The sequence below is a fragment of the Rhinolophus ferrumequinum genome, chromosome 20 (genome assembly GCF_004115265.2).
Source record: "Rhinolophus ferrumequinum isolate MPI-CBG mRhiFer1 chromosome 20, mRhiFer1_v1.p, whole genome shotgun sequence".
NCBI classification, from domain to species: Eukaryota; Metazoa; Chordata; class Mammalia; order Chiroptera; family Rhinolophidae; genus Rhinolophus; species Rhinolophus ferrumequinum.
The window spans coordinates 12034335-12054284 of NC_046303.1; the positions used below are offsets into that span (position 1 = coordinate 12034335).

Sequence of the window (19950 nt, forward strand, 5' to 3'; positions counted from 1 at the left end):
CGATCCAAGGAAGTGTGGCTAATATTAAATATCAGTATACTAAAATGATTCACAAAATGTTCTACAAGGGTTTTTAAAATATGCCATGAAGGTTTCTTTGTAATTAAAAAAAAAGGTGTGTGGTGGAGTAATTTCTTTTCCCTCTTTTGTTTCTTGATGTAAAAAAGCAAAAATACTTACAGGATTGGACATTTTTATATCTTTACACCAGGCACACCTAGCAATGTCCTCAGTGTCATTTAAAAAGAGCTACTTCTCTATGTTCACTGTCATTAACTCCCACACCATTTAGGTGTGAGTTTATAAGAACGTGAATGGGACCTAAGGGAGTATCTACTCTCACCTCCTTTTACAGATAAGAAAACCTAGTGAAGTAAAAATTTTTGCCCAAAGTCATAAAACAAGGCTCTTCATTGCACTCTGCAGTCCACTCATCTACCAGACCTCTCTCATAAGCATTTGTAACCAATTAAACTAACAATTTACAGTATCTTATACACAAAAATGTTATAACCATGCAACCAGTCTAGGGGATCTATTTTGAGATCTATGTGTTTTCCTTGAGAACAGCAGCGAAATTCTACAAAATGAATGGCTATGATTGAGAACATACATCAGGAAGCACGAGCACATCAAAATCCATACTGGTATCAAATCCTGGACAAATGTAATTCCTATATCTGGGAAACAATTTAGGAATCCACAGAGATTAAATATTGGAGATTCAATAATTTCCCTCCACCCAGTTGGAAAAAAAATTACAGCCATTTTTAGTCATAAAACATAGTAATATGCATAAATGTTTCTCTAGCATATTCACAATCTTAAAAACAACCCTGCAAAGATGCCCATTATTTTGCTTTTGTCTGATATAAGTATTGCTACCCATTTTTTTTTGTTTGTTTCCATTTTCATGAAGTAACTTTTTCCATCCCTTTACTTTCAGTCTCTGTGTATCTTTGGATCTGAAGTGAATCTCTTGTAGGCAGCATATGTTAGGGTCTTGTTTACTTATCCATTCAGCCACACTATGTCTTTTGATTGGAGCATTTAATCCACTTACATTTAAAGTAATTATTGATAGGCATGTAGTTATTGCTATTTTATTATTCCTATCTTTGATCTTCTTCTTAAAGAAGTCCCTTTAACATTTCTCGTAATATTAGTTTGATGGTGATAAACTTCAGGTTTTTCTTGTCTGGGAAACTCTTTATCTGTTCTTCAATTCTAAAGATCTGTTTATTTTTATCTGTTTAAAATTTTTATCTGTTTAAAATATCTGTTTTAAACTCTTTATCTGTTCTTCTAAAATTCTAATTGCTGGTTATATATATATAGATATCTAGATACAGAGAGATATATCTATATATCTCTCTGTATCTAGATATCTATATATATAGAGAGAGAGCGAGATATCTATATCGAGAGAGAGAGAGAGAGAGAGAGAGAGAGAGAGAGAAAGAGAGAGAGAGAGAGAGAGAAATCTTGGTTGTAAGTCCCTGCTTTTCACAATTTTGAACATTTCCTGCCACTCCCTTCTGGCCTGCAAAGTTTCTGTTGAGAAGTCAGCTGACTGTCTTATGGCGGCTCCCTCGTAATTAACTGTTTTTCTCTTGCTGCTTTTAAGATTCTGTCTGTCTTTAACCTTTTCAATTTTAACTGTGATGTGTCTTGGTGTGACTCTCTTCAGGTTCACCTTGTTTGGGACTCTGCGCTTCCTAGACTTGTATTATCTATTTCCTTTGCCAGGTTAGGGAAGTTTCCGTCATTATTTCTTGAAGTAGGTTTTCAATTCCTTGCATTCTCTATTCTCCTTGTGGTACCGATGATGGGAATATTGGCACGCTTCATGTTGTCCCAGAGGCCCCTTAAAACTGTGTCCACACTTGTTTATTCTTTTTGCTGTTCTGACTGGGTGTTTTCTGCTACCTTGTCTTCCAAATCACTGATTTGATCTTCTGCTTCATCTAATTGTTCAATAGATGAATGGATAAAGAAGATATGGCATACACACACACACACACACACACACACACACACACACATATATACACATACAATGGAATATTACTCAGCCATAATAAAGAATGAAGTCCTGCCATTTGCTACAACATGGATGGACCTAGATGGTACTATGCTAAGTGAAATAGTTCAGACAGAGAAAAAGACAAATATCCTATGATTTCATTTTTATGAGGAATTAAAAAAACAAAATAAATAAAACAGAAACAGATTCACAGATACAGAGAACATTTTGATGGTTGCCAGATGGGAGGGGGGATGGGAGTATGGGTGAAAAAGGGGAAAGGATTAAAATATGCAAACTGTCAGCTTCAAAAACAGTCACAGGATGTAAAGTACAGCATAGGGAATATAATCAATAATACTGTAATAACTATATATGGTGTCAGATGGGTACTAGATTTATTGGGGAGATCACTTTGTAAGTTATATGTCTAATCACTATGTTGTACACCTGAAACTAATATTGTATTTCAACTGTAATTGAAAAAATATATCACAAAAACCCAAAACACTAGGTTAAAAAATAAAGTATACAATTGAAATACTTTGTTTTCCATTAAAAATAATATGGCTTTGATGTTGTAGAAATTTCTTGTCAACAATAAATGTTAATATAGTAAATCACAAGTGTGTGTATTTAACATAAATCTATGTATCACAAATACTACATCTTTTACCAAATAACTATTTTTAGATACTCAATCAAATGCAAAATGTACCTAACAAAATTTGATAGAATTTTTTAAAATGCTCTTTTGGCAACTGGGACTTTAAAATCTTAAATATATTTGGCTAAAAGTGTTTTCTGTTATTGTCAATAATTTAATTTTTTTATGGCCACCATGACAAATAAAGAGGTAATTATGAAGGCTAAACATACATTAGTTTAATATCACAATTAAAATAACGTTAATTGTAGCAGCTGGGCACCTGACTATAATCATATTTAAGTAGATAAAACTTTTGCCACTACATTTGTACTCAAATAATCGGACCAAATGTTGCCAGCATTTCCTAATCCCATGCATACATAATTTAATCCTTAGGATTTACCATGCCAAATTTGAGTTATAATTAAAGGGCTGGTTCTGTAAGTTTTTAAGTTTAGCAGATGTAAAATCACTAGTATATGATATTTCAAGAGCAGCAGCTAAAAGAAATGCCAGCTCCCAAGTACAAATCAAGTTCCCAACTCCTACATTATAACCCAACTCCTTTGTCTTCACAGTTCACTGATGATGATTTATTATAACCTGCTGGCAGCACACACAGTATTAATTAGAACAGAACTCTCTCCACAGAAGTGGACAGTGACATGCAGCCCTCACTCGGGATTGTGTGCACTTCATCAGCACCAGGCTGTTTTAGTTTCTCGATGGTCTGCTTGTGCCACTGTTTCTGCAGACGCTCAATCTTCTTTATACGATGGACAATCTCATCTTCATGGTGTTTCTTCATGGCTGCAGTTTTCCAGTCTGCGCTGGTAGGTATTGTTCCTCTTCAGCCTGCTGTCTTTCCGAAGGTCCCACCCGAGCCTGCGCTTTTGAGCTCTCTGACCTTAAGAGCAAGTGGAGCTGAAGCCTCGGGCTTGCATGGCCATTAAGCCCACACAACGATGGATGGATGGATGGCATCTGAGCCACATCCCAGCAGCCAGACCAGTGACTGCCATGGTTGTCAGAGCCACACCTCCCCTGTCACAGGCAGTGCAGCCTCTCTGTCCCAACTCCACTTTCTTAACACATCTGTATTTAGTCTGACAAAAGTTACTGACTTCCTTTCCTGCAGGGGCTGACCTTTGGAAACTAGTTCTCATTGGTATGGTGTTAATTACCTCTTAAAGATACAGTTCTTCGGGGAATCCACTCTGCATTAAGTATTTCCCTACGGTAGCTATACTGAGCTTGCTGGTAGTTCCTTGTTTCTATTTCTATCAGTATTCCGGTCTCTTAGGTCTCCCGAAACTCACAAATAGAAGGATCAAACAACAGCATTACAGACTTACCGATTTATAACTCCTTAGGAATGTAAGAAATTATAACTCACAACCTATTTGCTATTTACCTTGAAAGTTTCTTGTAAAGAAACTGTATTTGGGATAACTGGCAACTACTGGCCCCTGGGCTAAATGCAGACCACCGCCTGCTTTTGTACAGCACTTGAGTCAAGAATAGTTTTATATTTTTAAATAACTGGGAAAAAAAGAAACAGAATAATATTTTGTGATACACAAAAATTTGTGAAATTCAAATTTCAGTGTCCACTAATAAAGTTTTATTGGAACTTTCATAAAATCATGTGCATACATCTACACATTTTCTATGGCTTCACACTACAAAAGAGATGAGATCAAATGGCCTGCAAAAACCTACAATATTTGCTGTCTGGCTCTTCACTGAGAGTTTGCTGATCCCTGGAATAAGTCGCTAAAAATTATTCAAAATGTCTGAATATTTGCTTCAAAAGGGGGAACTAGGAAAACCCCTTTGAAAAAATTTGGTTATGACAAAAATTGTTTGGAAGCTACCAGTGAACTTGGTTTTAAAAATTTAACTCTATGAAAGAGTGGAGGAATAATGATGATGTTCCAATCAGGCCAGTATTATCACTGCTTCCCTGAAGCTACACTTGTTTGTTCTCAATCTATTACCAATCTGGTAGATTTCACCTCCCAAGTAGCTGTCAAATTCAACCACTTCTCTAGACATCCATCACGCATCCGTCACCACTCTGTATCTAGCTACTGTATTTTTTTCTTGGACCTGTAGTAACCTCTATACCCATATGCTCTAGCCCTCCCCCTCTGCAAACTGTTATCTTCAAAATACAAATCTGATCTTGTCACTCTTCTGAATACAGAGACGCGCGCGAAAACACACGCAAACACGCACACATGCACACACACACACACACACACACACTTTCTATTCATTATACAAAGCCTTGCATTGTCTGTTCCCTCTGATCTCCAGCCTCATTTCTTTTCCAACCACTCATCGACATTTAAAAAAGGTAAGATACATTACATGCTATGTATCTGTAGTTTCCTGATCAGCACGTTTAGCATTTAATTGAATCATTATAATGCAAGTCAACCAATAGCTACTGAGCTCCTTTTGTACTGCAGTCACGAGTACACGCCAGGTGAGAGTGTGTCATCTTTGTCTTCCCATCTACCCTGCAAGTCACCTGTACCTTCACTTTTATCCGACAATGACCAACATCGTAGACCCACTCAGAGATACTCACTGCTGGATTCCTTATAAAACCTTGACTATGTTCTGAATTCTGTATTGAGACCGGGATGTGCTGATTCAAGCAGTGACCACAGCACACTCAGCAGCAAGCCAGTGGCAGACGTGCAAGACTGTATGCTGCGACTTTCAGAGGTTATTTCTAAGAACAGAGTCAGAATAAAGTCTCATTTAACTGTCTACTCTAATAATCACCTGGGACATCATCATACATGTTGAGTTTTATCAGAGAATAAATTGCTGAGTACTCAAAACATTTTACCTTTAAATGAGAAACCCAGGTTAATCAATCAATCTAAGAAACCTCAATTTCGGCTCTGTTGGTGAAATGCATACATCCAGTATGATTACCTAACTGACTGCATTAGAAGAGTGCAGACAATGTTGAAAGATTTCACTCAAAATCTCACTCACAGTATCCCAAACGATAACAGTTTATAAACTGTGCTCTGTCATTATTTTAGAAATTTTAATGTTTTAAATACGTTGCTCTAACTTGTTAAAATAAAAAAGGCCCTCAGACATCATCATGTAGAGAAATATGTACTTCCGATGTGCACATTTAAATATACGTGGTAAAAGGATAGGGAATCTACAATCGGCTTAAAGTATTTCAGGGAAAAGAGACAGATGAAGCAAAATGTAATTAACTGGTAAATGTGGATAGTAGGTGTATAAAGTGTTAATTCACTGTACTCTTTTTCTCTACTTCTGAGTATGTTTGAAAATTATTCTAATAAAATTTTTTAAAGGCTTCAGTCACCCTAAGAAGTCACTTTTTTTTTTCCAATAGATCTGAACAGGCAAAATTCAACTGCTGTGAAAAGTGAACTCAGGCAATAATGAAATTCTAATTTTAAAAAAACACACAAAACTTCAACCGTACTAATTGTCACAGAGGATGCAGGGCCACAAACAACTCGAACACCACCAGCTTAAGTGCAAGGTGATACAGCCACATTCGAAACTCAAAAGAAAGCGGAAGGCATGTATAACCCAGCATTCCACAATTCCACTTCAAGGTATATATCCTAGGACAGTGATTCTCACGTTTTAATGGGCCTCAGATTCTTCTGGAGAGCTTGTTTCAGTCCCCTGGACCCGAGATGCTGATTCAGTAGGTGAGGGCGTGGCCCACGATTCTGCATTGCTAACAAGCTCGTGGTCAGAGGCGCACCCTGAGTTAATAAAGAACTCTGTGCACATGCGCACCAGGACATGTTAACAAAACAGTGACAGCAGCAGTGTTCTTAATAGTGAAATGGAAACAAATATCCAACAATCGAATGGTTAAATAAATTGTGGTGTAGCCATAAAATGGAATGATGAAAATTAAACACAGATGAGGAAGAGTAGCAGAATATGCCACCCCAGAATGTGCCGCTTTGGTGTACTGATTATTTTGAGCTGTAAAGCACTTGAAAAACAACAAATGCTCACAGAGGCTTTCTCTGAACTCCTCTTATCTGCCTAAAGACAGATCCTCCAGAAGGAACTCAATTGTCATAAATTTCCTCCTTGGGAGTTTCATCAACCAGGGAAGACTGACTCTTATCACAGGAGAAGAGACTAGCACTTGACACTCTACCGAGACAAACTTTGTCACAAACTATCATAACTCCCTCATCTATTCTTTTAAGGGCCCATTCATCTTTCCTAAGAATCATTTCCTCTCCCCTGAGAGGTCTACATCCCCTCTCTCCTTTCCCTATTAAGGTGGAATTCTAAGCCATCTCGGAGAGTTACTCACTTTCCCCTGGGTATCTCCCACATATACATGAAGTATGTATGTTAATAAATATACATATGGTTTGTTTTTCTCCTGTTAATGTCTTTTATTACAGGAATCTGTAAATGATAAATGCAAATGATACAAGAAAAGCAAAATTATCATAAAAGATTATGATGATTTTAAGAGAAAGAAAAGGTTTTATAATCTGGAAGACACAGAGGAGGGTATCTGAGGAACTGTCAATATTCTGTCAACTTCTAGACATAGGCGACAGTTACATTGGTATTCATTTTGTAAAACTGTATTGTTTTATGCATTTTTCTAATGTATAACAAAAAGAACTTTTTAAAGATATTTTCTTTGATAGACTTTTATGAAAATGACTTCCCAAAGTTTACTAATTGAACCTTAGTGCTCTAAATCTAGCCTCATCCTTTTAATCAATTAAATTATATTTCATAATCTAAGTTCAAATATTAAATCCTAGGCTTGCTGTTAAGTGCAAATTTCATGAAATGAAAGTACAGTTTTGAAGCAACAGCATGACCAATAGACATTGCTATGATAAATCTTAAACATTTCTACCTTTTAAAAAATATTTGAAAGGCTCAAATATCTTTAGATTGGAAGCAACAAATAAAGTAACAGAATCTGAGAGAAAATTTAGCAGTTAAGAGTCAATCGGTGAAAACAAGTATTGTTAAGAATTATTTAATAAACTTGAACTCGATCTATAATTCTGCCCAAAGATAATAATAATTATGCTTTTAATGTGTGTAGAACATCTTACAGATGTGTAACTGGCAAAATTTGGAAAGATTCCAAATACTGCAGGAAAAATAAAAGTGAGGGTGTGAGGAAGATTTTTCTCCTTCCCACCCTAATGACATCCCCACCCCACCAAAAAAACAAACAAAACAAAAAAAACCCAGCAGCAAGAAAGGGAAAAAGAAGAGTGCAAGCTCCAAGAAAAACATCACTATGAAACACACAAATGATGGATGCCATTTGACACAGCATGCAAGGACAGGATACCTCAAACTAAGTTTTATCAGTCTACACACATAGAAGGCAACAATGAAAACCTGGGAAACCACAGAGATCATCTGGAGTCTACAAAGTTTTCACCAGGACAGGTGAGGGTAAAAAATTCCTCACTAGGTCAAAAACTTTGTAAATTTTATTTACATACTTACCATTAAACTACTGGTTCCAGAAGGAATAGAGGTAGCAGAGTAGAAAAAAGAGGGAAAACCCAATCAATACTAGGAATAAAAAGTGGCAAAACAATATCAACTCTAGGCACTCAGAATAAAATAGCAAATAAATACAAAATAGTTTAGGCAGCCAACTTTCTAGCAGCATTGAGACATGGGTTAGCAAAAGCCCCTTCTGACTCTTATTCCTGTTTTGCTTATTATTTGGACAAAAAACAGACTTGGGAAGGCAAAGAAGGTAAAGTCTGTAATTTTTATTATGATCAACAAGTCAGTATGCACTATTAAAGGAACCAAGAATCCTTTTCTTACTTAAATTCTATTCTATAGTAATTGGACAATCCAGTACCTTAGGAAAATCACCTATTTTTATCCAATGTCTATACAACTAAAGTAGCCGTTAAGCATTTCAGTGAATAAAACAGATGGGTTTATTATTTGCTGGTATGGTTGATATCTACCCATCATCCTGAACCAATGAAAGGTGACAACACTTAATCACCTTAATCATATGCATCTAACATGCCAAAAATATTGATTTTTACTCTTCATGACTTTATTTTAATAACTTTTATTTTAAGTAGCTCATGTAATCTTTTACTTACTACAAGCTTTCATATCCACCATTTATGGTAACGTGTAGATAGGAGAGTTTATTATTTTAATAAGAAAGATGTTAGCTCACATTGGCAGAGCACTTTACTATGAGCCAAGCAATTTGCTGCGTGCTTATATTACCTCATCTAATCTTCAAAACCACTACATGGGGTGGGTACCACTATTACCACCACTTTAATATTGAGGAAACGGAGGCTTAGAGAATTTAAATGATTTTGCCAAAGTCACAAAGGCCCAACTGCAGATCCAAAATTTGAGCCACTATATTATTATACAGATACTAATAAACAACTTAGAATAATATTTTCACAATGTTTCAATCTTGTTTCCTTATTCCTGTAAGTGTCGAAAATAACATGAATCATAAGTCTCGTGGAAAATTTCCCAATTCCCTGATTTTCTAAAGTACCAGAATATAGACACCTAATATACAAGTGGGAAATAAAACAACAACACTCTAATCTTACAAAAATCAAATTCTAGTCATAAGTAAAAATATTTGAGAAAGTGATGTTTCTCAGTGTTAACTGTCAACCTGATCTATAATGCTGCTGTAAGAATTAAATCTCACACACACAAGTCCCATCTTAAAAAGAGCAAAAAATTATATAGTCCTTCTTGATACAAGGAACTCAGTAAATGAATCCAATGGCTTGCAAGAAAGATAAATTCTGTGTGGTTATTTGTTATACTCATAAAGAAAGATTTTTCAAAGATACCCTTAAGTAACGTTTTAAAAGACACGGAGAACAAATTTGCAAATATACACTCTACATACAAGTGAAAGCTAAATAAAAGAAGACATATCTTCCTTTAGGCTTAAGATAGTCTTTAAAACATTTGAGTAGAACTAGTATTTCCCTGTTTCCCATTTGAGTGGACTAGTAAACTCCCCATTTCCCTAAGAACAATTAACGCTTTATATATACGATCAAAAGCCTAAAACTTCAGAAATAAGTACATTTACAGAGATGGAAGGCAATGGGTGTCTCAAACAGCAAAATGTTATACCCAGTGGTGTTCTGGTAGATGTTTAACAACTGTTCTGGGGGGAGGGGGTGGAATCCAGATTTTTTAAGTATCTGCTGATTTCCACAGTACAAACTGTAATAAAACAACTTAGGAAGTGGTGAGTTGGAGTATTACCTTTTTAAAAATATAATTTATTTAACTGTAAGTTTATATAACTTAAATGATGGTTGTTAAAACAGTGAATTCAACAATCAACTCCAAGAGCTGGTTCTAGCACACTACCGGCATACAGTTCCTTTTTAATTCACCCCAGTCCTTTACTTCCCTCATTTTCCATTCCATTTTGGTGGATTAGCTAGGAAGAAAGCTGTAATATTTTAATCAGTCAGCTCTCTCAATATTTCTTCTCAGCCTATGTGAATGTCCCCTAAGTCCACCTATTCCTGCTCTTCAATTAAGCAAGCGCTACCCTCCGTGCCCCCTAAATTAAGAGGCCGGTAACACTCATTCATATTTTTCTCCAGTCCTCACCACAGAAAAATGAAAGCAATGAATGGCCAGCTGCATTTGCTGCAAACATACTTTCCCAAACCCATTCCTTTGGCATGACAGTTTTCGCCTGCCATAAGCTGTTTTCAAGTTTCCTAAAAGTCCAGAACAATTTACACTTACACCAGTATCATTTACAACCCATATCATCTCCAAAGGTATGTTATTACTTTACTTTCTGCCAATCTGACAGGCATAAAGTGCTATCACATTACGACTTCAGTTGAGATTTCCCTAGAAAGCAGTCTGGCAAAATCTATTGAATTCAGTAATAGAGAATGCTGTCGTGGAGTATAGTGGAATAGGTACTTAGACCTCCTAATAGAAACAACTCAAAATCCATGATTTAAAAAAAAAAAAAAAGTCTTAAAAAATTAAGCTGGCAAGAAAACTACAAATTCTTAGACCTAAAAACGAGAGAAGGCTGGAAACCCAAGGCAGGAAAGTGAACAGCAGCACAGGCTTGTGCCTGGAGCTAGGATGCCCACAAAGGGCTATAATTTCAGTATTAGGGTAAATTAGAAATAACCCACCTCTCCTTACCACCACCCCCCAGGCAACTTCAAGGAAAATCCACTGAACCTTGACACAGGGTGGAGGGTGGTGGAAAAATCACCACTAAGAATATGAAACCACAAATACAACTCTTGCTGCTTTTGCCATCTGAATTCCTAATTCCTAGGTGGTCTAAAAACACTAAGCTGAAATTCTCACACTTTAGCAAGCATCAGAATCATCTGGAGGGCTATTTAAACACAGATTGCTGCTGCCCCCACCCCCTTCCAAGTTTTGAGCAGGTCTGGTGTGGGCCCAAGAATCCGTGTAACTAGTTCCCAGGTAGTGCTGACAGAGCCGGCCCAGGACACCACCACCTCAGAACTACTGACGCGCAGGCCCCAGGCCCCGCGAGGAAGTGAACACTTTATAAGGGCAGCAGTGCAGCTCGGAGGAAGTCATCACGGTGCTGGGTCAAAGGGCATCCACCCGAGCATCCAAAAATTGTACCCTTACCTTACATCATATGCAAAAATCAATTCCTGGAGGACTAAAGTGTAATGTAAAAGGCAAAAGACCTGGGAGAAGGGAAGAGTTAAAAAATAGGAAAAGACTGATAAGTGTGACATGATACAAAATGACTTCTGTTCATCAAAAGTCTCCATTAGAAATGACATGTCTGGAATTTGCTTTAAAATATTCCAGCGAAAAAAAGGGGGCTATAGAGATAGATAATAAAGTATGGCAACAATCTTGATAAATGCTGAGAATGAGTGAGGAAGGTTTATCATACTGTTTTTCTCAACCTGAGAGAAGAAATTTGGAATGTAAAAAAAGGTAACATATAGCACATATGAAGAACTCCTACAAATCACTAAGAAAAATACAATAACTCAACAGAAAAATAAGCAAAAGACACAGACACTCGATCAGAAGAAATGCTTATGAACAATAAATAGGCATCATGGAAAAGAAAAATTATAATTACAGTGAAATACCATGTCTTACCCACCAAACTGGCAAAAACTAGAAGTCTGACAAAAGTAAAAGAGGATATGGAATAACTGAACAATTTATTCACTGCTAGAAGGGATGTAAAGAGGTTTAGTCACTTGAGGACTCATTATGAAATTCTCCAGTAAAACGAAGACCTGCCCAGCATACAACCCAGCAGTTCCTTATGTTAGGATTCTCTTAAAATTAGAGATATCCAAAGGTGTCTTCCCAAGACATCAATTTTCACATACCCAACTTCAGAACGTATCTTTCCTTATATTGACTTGAAAGTGGTACAGGTTCTCCTTTCCCATGTCCCATTTCACATGTGCCTTTCTCCCTTTTTACAAAAGGAAGCCATACTCACTCATTCCAAATCTTACTATGATGCACTGAACCATAATATCATAATATGAAAACCTCCTGGCACCACAGGGAAGTATGTGACAATTACTTTAATCAAAGCAACCTAAAAAAAACCACCCCATCCTCGGTCCATCTCATTATTTCCAATAAAATACGTCCAGTGCTAAATACATAGGAAATTTTTATGTCAGTTGTTTTTGATCGATTATGTATTAGACACTACAATAAATGTTTAATATATCTAGAGCTTGATGACAACATAAAATAAAACTTAAAGTGTATTTAAAATACATGAAATTTTATGTATAAATACTACAAAATATACATGTACGCCTATCTATACACATACACGAAGGGGAGTACGATGAAGTGATCAATGAACTTTTAAGCATAACAGTATGCTCCTTTGGGGTAAAATTCTGTGGAGGAATAGAAATCTGATTTCAAGGTGAAAAAGGAACAAGGTAAAATTTCCAACAATTACACACTAGCCGATTCATGGGTGTTTTAAAGTACGCTGGCAAATCTCAAGACACTGGGGTATTTATATTCTTTTGGAAACATTTAAAGAAGTGATATAAGTAGTTTAAAACATGAAATTACACCCTTTGCAACTATTTAAACATTATGATAAAAAATTAAATGTCAACTTAAAAATGTACAAGGAGATAGATAGTTAAAAAAATTACCTTGGGTATAAAAAAGCAAAACTGTTTCCAAACCATTGCCCCAGAGTACTCGTGCACATGTTCACCAGGAGTCAGGTTCATGACATTGTCTATAATAATGCAAAACTGGAAACATCAATTTCCACCAATAAAAATTGATAAATTGTGATATAGTCATTTAATAGAATATGATATGTCAACGGAGATGAATAAACTACAGCTACAGACAATAACATGGATGAAATGTACAAATAACGCTGTCATGTATTTAGAATGGCTCTGTTTATGTAATATTCAAAGCCTATGGTTTGAGGATGTTTACTGTTTACGGACTCATAGCTGGAGGGTAAAGCTCTAGAGAAAGATAAGGAAAAGAGTGGTTGGTTGTCCCATGAGCGGGGAGACTAAAAGGGCACAAGGGAGATTCTAAGAAACCGTGAATGTTCTATTTCTTAGCATGGATAGTGGGACAGGAGGATTCACTTGATTAGTCTTTATGAGGTATATATGTTTTATATACTTCTCTGTAAAATGTATTTCATAATAAAAGTGATTTTTAAAAATTACCCTTTGATCCAGCAATCCCCATCTGGTAATTTATCCTAGGGATAAAGACCTCAGTATACAAAGAACATATGAACAAAGAATTTTTGTTTGTGGTAGCAAAAATGGACCGTCAATGAAAACATACCATTAATGTGTCCAACATCCCTACCATGGAATACCATAGAGTCACCAAAAAGAATCTGAAGAATACTACTTGAGGAATTTTCACAATATCTTAAGTGAGAAAAGCAAATACAGACAAGCATCCATAATTTAATCTCATTTTTGTAAAACAATGACCACAAAATCCCTATAAATGTGTATTATTATATCCATGCACAGCACAAAGGTTCTCAAGATAAACAGCAGGTTAGTTTATCTGGCAGGCGGAAGTGTGAAGGATAAACAGGAGGAGGAAAAGCCAAAAATCACTGGGTGTGCACATATCAAACGTATAAAGAGAAGCAGCGACTGGTGTACCACAAAGTTTTGGTGCTATTTATTCCAGGGAGTGGGTTTCAGATCATTTTTCTTTTCTTTGTGTTGGTATTGGTAACATCCATACAGAAACAGCCCTGGGTGGTCGTTTTACAAAGTGGAGAATCAGGCTCGTACCACACCGGGGTGGGTGCTACCATTAGTGCTTCTCACGCAATGTGCATACAAATCACCTGGGAATTTGAAAAATGCAGATTCTGTACTTCAGTAAGTCTGGGATGGCGCCTGAGAGTTGGCATTTCTAATGAGTGAAGGTAGTGCCATTGGGCCACAGGCTAGCAAGGTGGTAAGCACGTGGAATGTGCCAGGCCCTGTGCCAGGCACTTCGGCAAATATTGTATCATTGAATCCTTATTACAATCTTTTGGGGTTGGTTTAATCATTTCCATCTACAGATGACAGCACTGGAGCTCACAGGGTAGCAGAGAAATACTGCTGCTGACAGAAGGGAAATAATACCGCGTGGGTAATTTAGTTAAAAAGGCTCCTTTGTCGGCTCTTTCCATTGCTAACCACAATGGTGTCCTACTACGAAGATACCCCCTTTTTGCGGGAAAACACTAACATAATCTATCATGAGAGTACTATACCTCCAGGCAAAATGGGATTGCAACTCACATAACAACGGAGAACAAGGTGTGGTTCCTGGGCCAGCAGCATGAGCAACACCTGGAAACACGTTAGAAATACAAATTATCAAGCTCCATCCCAAACTTAACGAATCAAGAACTCTGGGGGTGGGGTGATTCTCATACCCACTAAAGGTTGACAGACACATAATAAAGAATTAATGGAAAAAAAGGAGTTAAGTTGCTGTGAAATTAATTGCGGAAACATTGAATTAAAATAATTTAAGCAGATTTCTTGACTGTAGAAAATAAATAGGTTACAAACTTGTGTGTCTTCCTTTCAGGAGAATCTTATGGGACCAGATTAAACTCTCAACAACACTGTCCAGTGTCGATTTTGCGGTTGGGGCCTGAGGTCTAAGGGTACACACCCAGAGTCAGATAGACCTGAGTATGAATCTGAGCTCTGGAAGTGTGAGGAATGATAGCACAGGAGTAGGAACAGCAAGAGTAGTGATGATGATGATGGTACCAGTACCAATTCTTCTCTGTTTATAAGAGTTATACAAGTATTAACATAAAAAAATATATGGTAATACATAAGAAGAAAATGGGAAGTATTCTTACTAGCCAGAAACAAACAATTTTTAGTGTATGGATTTATTATCTTTTTTCTTCATGTACACTTTTGCACACTAACTTGGTAACAAAATTACCAAAACAAAACCCATACCACTTTTGTTATAATCATTTGTTTCCAAGCTATCGATCCACTAGATTATGTGCTTCTTAAGGATGAAAGTGCTTTTCACCATTGCATTTCGAATACCAGAAAGCCTACGTCGCCTATTTCAGCAGGCAACCAACATATTTTGCCTGAGTAGTTAAGTACAGCAATAAAGAAAAACCAGATCCATAGATTAGGTATGATAGTAAGAATTCAAGTTTCCTCCATGCTTCATTTTAAAGCCAGCTGAAACCCAAGCGTACCTAAGCGCTGTGCTGCTTCTGCTTATAAGAGTCCACTATCACATCATCATACACAGTATATAAGGATTATTTTTCTCTAGTCCTTGCCATATATAAGACTACTTTAAAAAACAGTCTTAAGATATTAAGTGTGTGGATACATAGCAGAAGCAAGAATCATGTCAATGGGGTGGTAGACAATTTGATGTCCAACAGACGCCAACATGTTGTGGAGAAGTTTGTCAGATTTCTCCAGTTCCTCTAGAGCGCTTGACTCTCAGCTATAGGACTGCTCTCAGCACAACAAGGGGTGATGCCTCCAGCACTAGCTCACAACAGCCCACAACACCCCATGAAACCATATCCTTCTCTGAACAAGCAAAGCGCACCCTCCCTCCAGGCATCATGCTTCCCCCCCACCCACCCCAGTCCACCAGCCTCCCAGGGGATGCTTCTCCAGGCTGCTGACCTAACCAGTTGTTCCAATACAGTCCATTTAATTACCTTGAGTTTGTTAATCACGAGATTTGCTTGTACTAGTATATTCAAATCTAAGACACAGACACAGTTAAAAAAAAGGGATAGGGGCTCATTATTTAGTCTACCTTGAAGCTGAAGCCCAAGAAAATGAAAGATAACACTCATAAAGCCAGTTTTACTGACCTCAAAGTAGAACCTGATCTCATCATACCCAGTGACCCTTCCAAAAATATTTAATACATCGAAAGTCAATGCAGCTAAGCATGCCTGTTTGCTTTCAGGAATTTGGTCAAGCCCGTTTACTAGCTTTGTAAAAACACTGTTCCCCATAGATACTAAAGGAGTCCCCAGGCCGAGGGTCTGCCATCCCAGTCACCTTTCTCAATCCACGCAGCTCTCATCTTTGCTGAGTATGAATTCCAAAATCAAGACTTGGTACAGTCTGTCTCACTGTCACAATAGCCATGAAAACTCCCTTTTCTGGTTCCTCTTGCATAAGGCTGGAATTTCTTTTAGGCCCAGCTGTTATTTTGGATTACGGTTAAGTTGTACACAAAACTTAATACGATCTTCAACTCATTTATACTTTCTGAACTCATACATGAAAATACATTATGGACAGAAAGAAAACTATGTCTAACCATTGTTTACTTAATTTTTCAAAAGATTTAGACTACACCAAAAATAGAATAAATTTCCAACTCTTTGAATTTGTGTCAACTTCTCTACATTCCTTGGGTAAGTGAAATTTCTCCCACACTTGGAAATACTCATCCTAAAAATAAAGCTCCCTGAACTTTGTCCTTTTCCTGAGAATTGATAATATGCAAATAAATTAACCACTATATCCCACTTTGCTATAGCGCCTACCATATAAAACATTTAATATCATCCCAAAACTATGCCAATCAGATAATTTAAAATTAAAACATGAACAAAGTAGGGATAAATTTAAATTTAAGTGTTAATTTTTAAATTAAGTTTATCTTTCAGATATTTACACACTCTTCTACTATGTAGCTGTCATTAAACACTTTGGGTATTCTTGGTTTTCGTGTCCACACATTAAGTACAGTGTTACTGTAACTGATTGGGGGAGGAACAGTGGCATGAAGGGGACTGAGCAGGGAAAACTGGAGTGGCAAGAAAGAATTTCATTAACTTTCCCAGTATCTCCTATTTCCAACTTACTTTACTTAGAATTACCCCAAATCCTGTACGTGAAACAGTACATGTTGTATCACTCCATTTATATGAAGTGCCAAAACAGGCAAAACCAATCTATGGTAATAAAAATAGGTAATATTAACCAGGCTTTTAGAAGTAGAGTGGGAATGACTGGGAAAGAGCATAAGAGAACTTCTGGGGTAAAGAAAGTGTTTTCTATTTTGACAGTGTGTTAATTACACAGTGTACTGTCAAACGTATTTATCAAAACTCTTCAAACTGTACACTTAAGTGCATTCTAACATATGCAAATTAATCTTAAATTTTTAAAAAGGAATAAAAGTATTTGCTTCCTTTCCGCAAAGAGGTCAGTTCCCAACGACAATAAAATTAGAGAAGGCTCAGGAAAAAAATTTTTTTTAAATAGTTAAGAAAAAAAAAAGAACTGAGATAAGAGCATGACAATTACCCAGGGCATGAGGAGGGTCTGTACCTGTTAGTCACTACTATGGACACCTAGCATACAGCAGAGCCTAATAATTTGCTTAATACATAACATTTCAAGTGTAATATAAAAGTACTATACAAAACCTCAAAGAGCTATACCAAAAAATAAAGAACTAGACATGAAAAACATTCATAGATCAATGGCTCTTGATCAATTAAGGGTGACAGACCCCTTTGAGAATCTGGTGAAAACTATGGATTATCCCTCTAGAAAAATGAACATAAACCACAGAATTTTGTATATAATTTCAAAAGCTTTATGGACCACCTGAAGTTTATCCATGAACTCCTCAAGGACCTACTGACTACACGTAAAGAACTTCTTTCTATAACTAGATGTGATTTTAACACTTAATTTACTGTGAATAAAAATAACAGACAACTCTACTTTGAATTGTTTGAAACACCACCAGATGACCATTGTTAGTTTTTTAAATTCTACCAGGACACTCATTTTTATTGTTTCATGGAAGATTTGAAAAATAATCACTTAACCATTTTTTAGATAAAGAATTCCTTATAACTTTCTTTTAGGTACAAGAGCTAATAGCTAATTAGTTTATTTAAAATATTTCTTTTTACAGTTTGATCTCAATCATTGTTCTTTACTCCTATTTATAATCATTATATAACTAAAAACACTGCATCTTCCTTAAACAATAAGGATATTCAAGAGTTATCACACAGTGTGGTAGGCAGAGTGATGGCCCTCGAAGATGTCTAGACCTAATTTAATCCTTGGAAGTGTACTAGGTTACATGCCATTACACGGCAAAGTGGAATTAAGGTTGCAGATAGAATTAAAGTTGTTAATCACTGATCTTAAAACAGAGAGATTATCCTAGATTATCTGGGTAGGCCCAATTTAACCACAAGGCTCTGTAAAAAATGGGGAAGAGTGAGGCAGAAGAGTCAAAACCAAAGAGATGGCAGTTTGAGAAAGACTAGGCCCAACGCAGCGCCCACTTTGAAGATGGAGGAGGAGTTATAATGAGCCAAGAAATGCACGTGGTCTCTAGAAGCTGGAAACGGCAAGGAAGTAGATTCTCCCTTACAGCCTCCAGGAGCAGCCTACCAAAACTCTGATTTTAGCCCAGTGAGACCTATTTTGTACCTCTGACTTCTATAACTGTAAGAAAATAAATCTGTAAGTACATATTTATTAAAATGTTTATTACAACATTGGAAAAGTAGACAAGTATAAACATCCTAAATGCTTACCAACAGAAGAATGGGTAAACTATAGTATGTGCATATTGTGGAAATTAAGTACTAAGCCATTAGAAAGAAGAATTACATTTATATGTCCTTCTACATAAAAACCTTCTAAAGAGAAAAATGCAGGTTTTAGAAGAATATAGTATGACCACATTCTTGATAGTAACAGCCTCCATCGCAAAATCACATACAAAATGAAACTTTTTCTCTGTACTTAAAAGTATGTAAATGATTTTATTAAAAAGTTAGGAAGTATACATCTGGGGAGAGAACAAGATCACCAGAGAAGAATTCAAAGTGACTTTCATTTTATCAGAATTGTCTACATTTCATAGAAATTGATTCATGTTTCTTCTGCAATTAAAAAAAAAACAAAACATGACTTGCAGTTAAAGACGACTGCCTGATTAAATTTATCCGTGTCTACTTAGTCCAAACATCCTTCCGTGTTTCCCCAAAAATAAGACCTAGCTGGACCATCAGCTCTAATGTGTCTTTTGGAGCAAAAATTAATAGAAGAGCCGGTATTATATCACATTATGTTGTGTTATGTTATGTTATGTTATACTACATAAGACCCAGTGTTATATAATACAAAATATATATATATAATAGATAATAATATATTAAAATAAGACCGGGTCTTATATTAATTTTTGCTCCAAAAAACGCATTAGAGCTGATGGTCCGGCTAGATCTTATTTTCGGGGAAACATGGTACTAAAATCATTAAAAATGTATTTTTAAAGGGAATGAGCCTATAAAAGGAGAGAGAAAATGGGGGGTGGGAAGCACTACCATTAGACTATTCAAAGAAAACAAATGATTGGAACTTTAACTGCAGAACTAGGAAAGAAAGCAGAAAAGAACTACAACCTGATATATACCAGGCTCACAAAAGAGGCCTAAAAAGAGAACTTCTCACTGAAAGTCTGCGTAAGAACAGGCAGAGCTCCCCAGCTGTCTTCCCTGACTTCGGAGCAACCAGCCACTGTTCCTGCCCAACCCCGGCACTGGAGGTTTGTTATTTGGAGAGGGCCGTTCCTGCACTTGGGAACAACAGAAATAGCCAAGGGCAGAGGTACTTATTGATATCGAATATGA

The 19950-nt window shown here is 36.5% G+C and overlaps 1 protein-coding gene across 3 annotated transcripts in view; it reads right to left on the minus strand.

Moving 5' to 3' along the window:
* ZNRF2 (zinc and ring finger 2) overlaps nucleotides 1-19950 on the minus strand; it is a 76950-nt gene that overhangs the window by 45859 nt on the left and 11141 nt on the right. The gene's annotated exons all lie outside the window — the stretch shown is intronic.